Source organism: Loxodonta africana, chromosome 1 (assembly GCF_030014295.1).
Source record: "Loxodonta africana isolate mLoxAfr1 chromosome 1, mLoxAfr1.hap2, whole genome shotgun sequence".
Taxonomy (NCBI): Eukaryota; Metazoa; Chordata; class Mammalia; order Proboscidea; family Elephantidae; genus Loxodonta; species Loxodonta africana.
The window spans coordinates 116,708,844-116,716,637 of NC_087342.1; positions in this window are offsets into that span (position 1 = coordinate 116,708,844).

Here is a 7,794-nt window from a genome sequence, read left to right on the forward strand (position 1 = left end):
CTAACCATAAGTTAGGGGTTCAAACTCACCAGCTGCTCTGTGGGAGAAAGATATGGCAGTCTGCTTCCGTAAAGATTACAGCCTTGGAAACCCTAATGGGGAGTTCTACTCTGTCTTATGGGGTGGCTGTGAGTTGGAATCAACTTGATGGCAACAGGTTTGGTTTGGATATTGGCCAACAGGTCTGTCCTGAATTACACAAAACTGATTCACCAGGTAGGCTCCTTGCATGGGTCCTACAGCATTGGAACTTGAGACCTATGTCTTAGGTGTCACGAAGTTCACCTGAGGTGAGCTTCATCTGAGATGAGCAGTGGAAATGACTCCCCCACCCAGAGCCCCAGATGTGCACATCTAAGGTGGAGTGAGCAGAGAGCAATGATGATGACATGACAACAATTGGACAGCTGGAGTATGGTCCTTCAGTAAAAAATATGCCCAGGTCCTTTTGAAAAATGTGGAAGAACACATATCTGAGTTAGGTACTGAAAAAAACAAAGCCCTGGGTTCAAATCTCAGCTTGAGCAATTTCTTAACTTCTTTGGACTTCAGTTTCCTTATTTGTACAATGAGGCAAATAGTTCGTATTTATTTGGTTAGATATGAGGTTAAAATGAGATATTGTATGCAAACTACTAAACATTGGGAGGACTCAGAAAATGCCATACACACACACACACGTATATCCAGATTGCAGCAATACTCATATGAGAGAAAATAAGTCAAACTTGCTTCTGATAGAAGTGGAAGGCATTCTCAGTAGTGTAGTTCGGGGCCCACAGCATTAGCATCACCTGGGGGCTTGTTAGAAATGCAGAATCACAGTCCGTGTCCCAAACCTACTGAATCAGTCTGCATTTCTAACAAGATCCCAGGGTCATCCACATACATATTAAAATAAAGTTTGAGAAGCCATATCTAGAGTGAAAACCCAGCTAACCTGCACCTGAGGCTCAAGGTGTGGCCCCAGGTTGTTCTTCCCAATGACGGTTGGGCGGGCGTAATTGTAGGACATCATGTTTAAAAAGTTGGGTGAGTGGAGAAGTGCTAGAGCTGTATGTGGCTAAGACTGGAGAAGGAGTTCCTGGTGGGGCAAATGGTTAAGTGCTCGACTACTAGCCTGAATATTGGTGGTTGGTTCGAACATGCCCCAAGGTGTCCCCTAAAATAAGCCTGGCGATCTGCTTCCAAAAGGTTACAGACTTGAAAACTTGATGGAGTTCTGCTGTGTGCACCTGGGTTCTCCATGAGTTGGAATTGACTTGATGGCAACTAACAATAACAAGGGTAGAGAAAGGGCAGGAATGAAGGAGGTTTGGAGAATTATAATTTTCTGTATGTTAGACCATTTTTATTGACTCTCATTTGAGAGAAGAATTGGAGCATCATTCCTAGGATGGGAGGCCACCCTTCACTTTCCAAGTCTAACAAAGTACTAGATGCGTAGGATCCAGCCCTAGGGCAAGGTCTTTAAAAGATGTCAGTTTCCTCAACTCTAAAAGGAGGAGTTGGTTTGGAATTTTATCATCTCCTCAGCTTCTTCCAGTTCTAACAATATTTCTGGTCTTTCTTTTCATGCCTTCAATCATTGCCTTGTGTTCCTGTCTGCTGAACGCACGCGCTAGGAAGGTCACAAGCGTTTCTGGGGTGAAATTCTACTTACAATGTTGACAGTCATTTTGAATAATTTAGGCAAAACGATATTGAATTATTTGAACAGTTAGGCAAAAGCAGACTTTTATTGAATTTTCTGGATAATAAAAATGATCAAGGGCTAACTTAAGAGACTGCCAGTTTTAGCAGAAGTTTTGGGCCAGGATACAAAATCTGTGTTCCTCACAGAATTTAAATTTGCTAGTTTAAAGATCTAGCACTATTTTAGCTTCAAATTTATAATCCATCAGAGAAAAATATATTTTAAAGTCGAAAGAAAGCAATACTAGCAGCACAACCAAAGCTTTCAGTATAGCTTAAAAAGTAGTTCCAATGTAGCTTTAAAATTATAATCCACTGTAATTATGAATTATCTTTCTTCTGTTCTTTTCTAACATACATATTAGCAAAATATTTAGTTAGTTGGACTTGACATATTACCAGCCAAAGGGAAAGTCTCCTACACAGAACCAGCCCCTCCAAGAAAGATCTCAAGTATTTATATGGCATTTTTACTACACAAACAATATTACTAGGGGTGGGGGGAGGGCTTACTTTTATAGCAAAACGATTAAGGAAGTAGGTCTACCCCAAGCTCATATGCTAAGCGTCTTCTCCAGAGACCCCTATATTTCAATTTTATTTTCTTTCAATCAGGGTCAAATCCATTGAAATGGATTGATCTGTTTTCCCAAAACTCATAAAAGATTGATTTGTACTCGCAAGGCTTAAAAATGTAATTAAATAAAAAATATACCTGAGGCATGAAAGAAACTTTTATCTGCCCAGGTCATTGATGCTCCTTGGAAAATAAATGAGTCACAGCATGGTCTGTTGCTGTTTAAAGATGGGGATAACCCCTAGAAAATTTTGTAAATGCCAATGCTTGACTTGGAGAGGCCCCCCCCCCACACACGCACCCACCCACCCACACACATACACGCAAATCGACATATACACTCGCTTCTCAGCACAGTTCCCCAAGGATGCAGGACCCCAAAGGAAGATGACAATGTCAGATCACTTGGATTAGATCTAATCATATGCAGAGTAGATACCTAGATACAGAAGGATTTAGTTTATTTGATAGGTGCCTGGCACAGTGCAGCTAGTGCCTAATATCCTGTCTCATGTGTACAAAAATATTTGACATGTGCCCAAGGAGGAAAACATGTAATAGCTTAAAAATTTAACAAATGTTTAAAATTCTAGTAAGCAACGTGTTATGGGGTTGGTAACCAATGTCACAAAACAATATGCATACTAATTATTTAATGAGAAGCTAGTTTATTCTGAAAACCTTCATCTAAAGTACAATAAACAAAAAAAGGAAAAAAAAAATTCTAAGCGTATATGTCAATGAATCAACTGAAGCACCATTTTCCTCTTCCAGACTTATTTTTGAAATTATACTTACTGTCTGGCGTGGATGTAGGTACATTTAACATATCTGATACTGTGTATAGCATGCATAGGAAATGAAAGGCTTTAAAAGGCCTTGCCTAGATGTACTTTCATTATCTCCTTTTCATTTACCTATCTACTATTTTTTTTTTATCTACTATACAGAAAAAAAAAATCCGGTCCTTTTATTTGATGTAAGTAAGCTTATACCTACACCAAATATATGTTGCAGGACCAGGCAACATTTCGTGCTGTTATACACAAGGTTCCTATGAGTCGTGTCTTAGTTATCCAATGCTGCTATAACAGAAATACTACAAGTGGATGACTTTAACAAAGAGAAAATTTATTCTCTCACAGTCTAGGAGGCTAGAAGTCCAAATTCAGGATGCCAGCTCCAGGGGAAGGCTCTCTCTCTCTGTCGGCTCTGAGGAAGGTCCTGGTCATCAGTCTTCCCCAGGTTTAGGAGCTTCTCAGCACAGGAACCCTGGGTCCAAAGGACATGCTCTGCTCCCGGCACTGCTTTCTTGGTCTCTCTGCTTCCTTCTCTTTTTTGTATCTCAAAAGAGGTTGACTCAAGACACAACCCAATCTTGTAGATTGAGTCCTGCCTCACTAACATAACTGCCTCTAATCTTGCCTCACTAACATCATAGAGGTAGGACTTACAACAGATAGGAAAATCACATCGGATGACAAAATGGTGGACAGTTACACCATACTGAGAATCATGGTCTAGCCAAGTTGACACACAATTCTGGGGGACACGATTTGATCCATAACAGCTGGAACTGACTCGATGGCACCTAAAAACAACAAGCTTAGAAATAATGAATATCAAATTAACCATGAAGTAAAAATAATTGCTGACTATAAGCTTCAGTTTGACAACAAAATCGTATAGCTACCCAACCAAGACCAAGACTTGTGTATAAGAACATCATCACTAACCTTATCTCTTCCAGACTCTTCTTTGTCGCCTGGGTGCTGGTAGTGATTGAGTGAGCATTTATAACCCTACCCTTTACTATGGAAACCTCTGCCCACTCGAGGGATTAGCCAAGGAGCATTCATTGTACACACCCTCTAGGTTTCACTTTACATGCACTGTTGCATGTTCAACAGTGCATCAGGTTACCCAAGTAAGAAGAAAGTAAGATTCTACTCTCTCATTCAGCAAATATTTACTGAAGACCCTCTGTGGCCTGGCTGTACCCCAATTCCTGCGCCAATGGTCTTTATGGCATAGTCGGTGAAAGCAGGGCATATACATACATAAAGAAATAAGAACATCAGAGGGGGCTGCATCATAACAACTACAGACAAATGCTAAAATTTCCAGCAATAATGGTGGATTTGTCTATTTTCCCTTGTATCCCTGTCCGTAGTGTTTTGTCTAATTTGAGGCACTGTTACTTGGTCCATACAAGTTTAGAAGTGTTATATCTTCTTGGCAAAGTGATCCTTTTTACATCTTAGAAATGCGTTTTTATTTAAAGTCTGACATGACTGATATTAAAATATCTTCACCAGCTTCCTTCTGGTTAGTATTTGCCTGGTACCTTTGAACATATCCCTTTATTTTTATCTTTCTATGCCCTATGGTTTAGATGTGTATTTTTAAAGCAGAATATAGCTGCTTTGCTGTTTTAATTTTCTTATTATGGAAATTATCAAACCTACACAGCAGAAGAAGAGGGGAGAGAATAAATCTCAATGCACTTTCCACCCTGCTTCAACAACTAATCTCCAAGCCATTTCCACCACTGACCTTGGTTTTGCATTTTTTCTAGGCTGATAATTTCTTGTAATTTAACTGCAGCATTTGGTCCATTTATATTTATCTTAAACCAAAAAGAAAGAAAAAAAAACAAACCAAACCCATTGCCGTCGAGTCGATTCCAACTCATAGCGACCCTATAGGACAGAGTAGAACTACCCCACAGAGTTTCCAAGGAGGACCTGGTGGATTCAAACTGCTGACCTTTTGGTTAGCAGCTGTAGCACTTAGCCACTAGGCCACCAGGGTTTCCTATATTTAAGTTAGATTTCCTTTGTCCTCCCTAGAGGGGGAAAGTAAGATGGTTTATTTTCATCACTAACCTTTTCTCTTCCCCTAACCTAATCTCTTTGCCTTTAACCTGAAGGGGTAGCCCTTTTAGATTCTCCCAGGTTTTTTCCTCATGTGCATTCATGGAGAAAACAGAAACTCAAGGTCATTAGAATTTTGCAAATGCCTTCAAGGCAAAAAGCCAGCTCCAGTGGTTACCTCTCGGAGTTCTTGCTTTCACTTAGTTTTTGGCCTCTTTGGAAACCTCAAGTCCTAGAGGACAAAGGACTAGAGTGCAGATGGTTACTTTGAGGCTTCCAGTATTTTGCACTTCAGAACTAAAAGTATGGTCTATTACTACTGCTTTGAAACAATAATTGAGCACCTCCTGGTCCAGCACCACTAGTCCAGTTTGTTGTACCGCGGTGGCTTGTGTGTTGCTGTAATGGTGGAAGCTCTGCCACCAGTATTTCAAACAGCAGCAGGATCACCCAGGGTGGACAGGTTTCAGCGGAGCTTCCAGACTAAGATGGACTGGTGAGCTACTTCGGACTTCGGACATAAGCCAATGAAAACCTTAGGATCACAACAGAACGTTGGCTGGCTCACTTGCTTTAAACACTTCATCAGGAGGGATTAATTGCTAGAGGAGAACATCATGTGTGGTGAAGTAGAGGGTCAGTGAGGGTGAGGGAGACCCTTAGAGAGGTGTATTGGCCCAACAGCCACAACAATGGACTCGAACATGCTGGTGATTGTGAAGATGACACAGGAGTTGGCAACGTTTCATCCTGTTGTACATAAGGTCACCATAAGTCAGCATCGACTCGATGGCAGCTATCTATCTTCATAGTGGTATCCTAGACTGAGGTGCCTCAGTGTTTTTATTAGCAGAAAATCGAACTCAAACTTCAAGCTAGTGACTTATCTCCCCACTTCTACAATGTAAGTGCTCTGTTCTAATATTTAAAATAACTGCAAGAGAAAAGGCTTGGTGGGAGATGTAGTACCTGTGCAGTCCCTAGGATTTGACTTTTCTTAATAGCTCATTAATAGATCTACATTTTTTTTTCATATTTTGTCCAGCACTGTTTTTTTTTCAGTGGGAGGGTGGTTTATGGTATCCAATCTGTCATGTGGCCAGCAACAGAAGACCTCTAGCCTTTCCCCTGAATTACAGAACCTAAAGCTGGAAGGTTCTTTCCCTTCAAAAATCTGCAGCTGAATAAGAACACTGAGGCTATTGCCACAACCTAAGAGAGATGCCCCATTCAGGTCCCGTCCTCTTTAGAATCACTCGGAGACTGAGGACTCAGCCTGGCACACGCCTGTCTGACTGTGGCTTTATGCTGGGTGCTCCCCATTAAGTGCCGCACCTCCTCCTCCTGTCGCAGCCACCAGTGCTCCATACCTTCCAGCTTTTGTCCCAGACATTGGAGCCCCTGCAGCTGCCCCATTTATACAAGGCTGTGGCTTTTAGTCAGGAGGCCTCACATCTTTACCCTGATCTCACTCCCTGTCCCAGGTAGGAAAAAGCCAGTCGCCATCAAGGCACCTCCAACCCATGGCAACCTCATGTGTGTCAGAGTAAAACTGTGTTCCATAGGGTTTTCAATGGCTGATTTTTTGGAAGTAGATCGTGAGGCCTTTCTTCCAAGGTGCCTTTGGGAGGGCTTGAACCTCTAACCTTTTCGTTAGCAGCTGAAGGTGTTAACTGTTTGTACCACCCAGGGACTCTTGTCCCAGGTAGGAAGCAGTGCTGTGTTTGAGTTCAACCCTGAACACTCTAGGACAATGATAGTTCTGAGAATAAACAACCCAGTCCCAGATCTCCTACTCTATGACCAGATTCTGGTGACTCACGAAAATGGGAATGAGATGGTAAGTTTTGAGCCTAAGGGGCGGATGTCCGAAACAAAAAGAGATTGACAAAACTGGGTGATGCTGAGGCCAGATGCAGAAGGACAGGGAATTGTTTCCAACATGGAAAGTGAGTTGTACAATTTAAGGTCACATAACTGTGAGCAGGGAACCTTGGTGGTATAGTGGTTAAGAACTATGGCTGCTAACGAAAAGATTGGCAGTTTGAATCCACCAGGTGCTCCTTGGAAACTCTATGGGGCAGTTCTACTCTGTCCTGTAGGGTTGCTTTGAGTCTGAATCAACTCGATGGGAATGGTTTTTTGTTTTCAGGTTTTTTTTTTTTTTTAAATGTGAGCAGGAAGACCAAGGGAGACAGCCTGGCATTTTGTGTTTATTATCTCTAAACCCCAGGGAAGCCAACTTTCCTCTCTGATCATGGTTTTCTCAAAAAGCCAGCGTTGAGGGCCCCCTTGTGTCTGAAGGAATTAAAACCTGAAGAGCAATGCTTGCAAAATGCTGAAGGCTTATAGAGCAGCCATTGGTTAACATTAGCAGGCAACGGCACTGGATTGTAACAATACACCAGAATAGTCGTATAAAACATACCAAATTTGCAGCCATCCCTTAACACGCTATCAAGTAGGTGTCTGGTTCGTCCACGTGAACGGATCTCCAAATGAGTGCAAAATGCTTCTTCTCCCCCATTTTCTTTCTGTGGGCTGTTCTGCTCACTCAGGATCCTGGTTAGATCCTGGGCCTCTCCCTTAGAAGCAGCAGCCTGGGACGTCATTGTTCCTAGGGTGACCCAGGTGTTTCACTGCCAC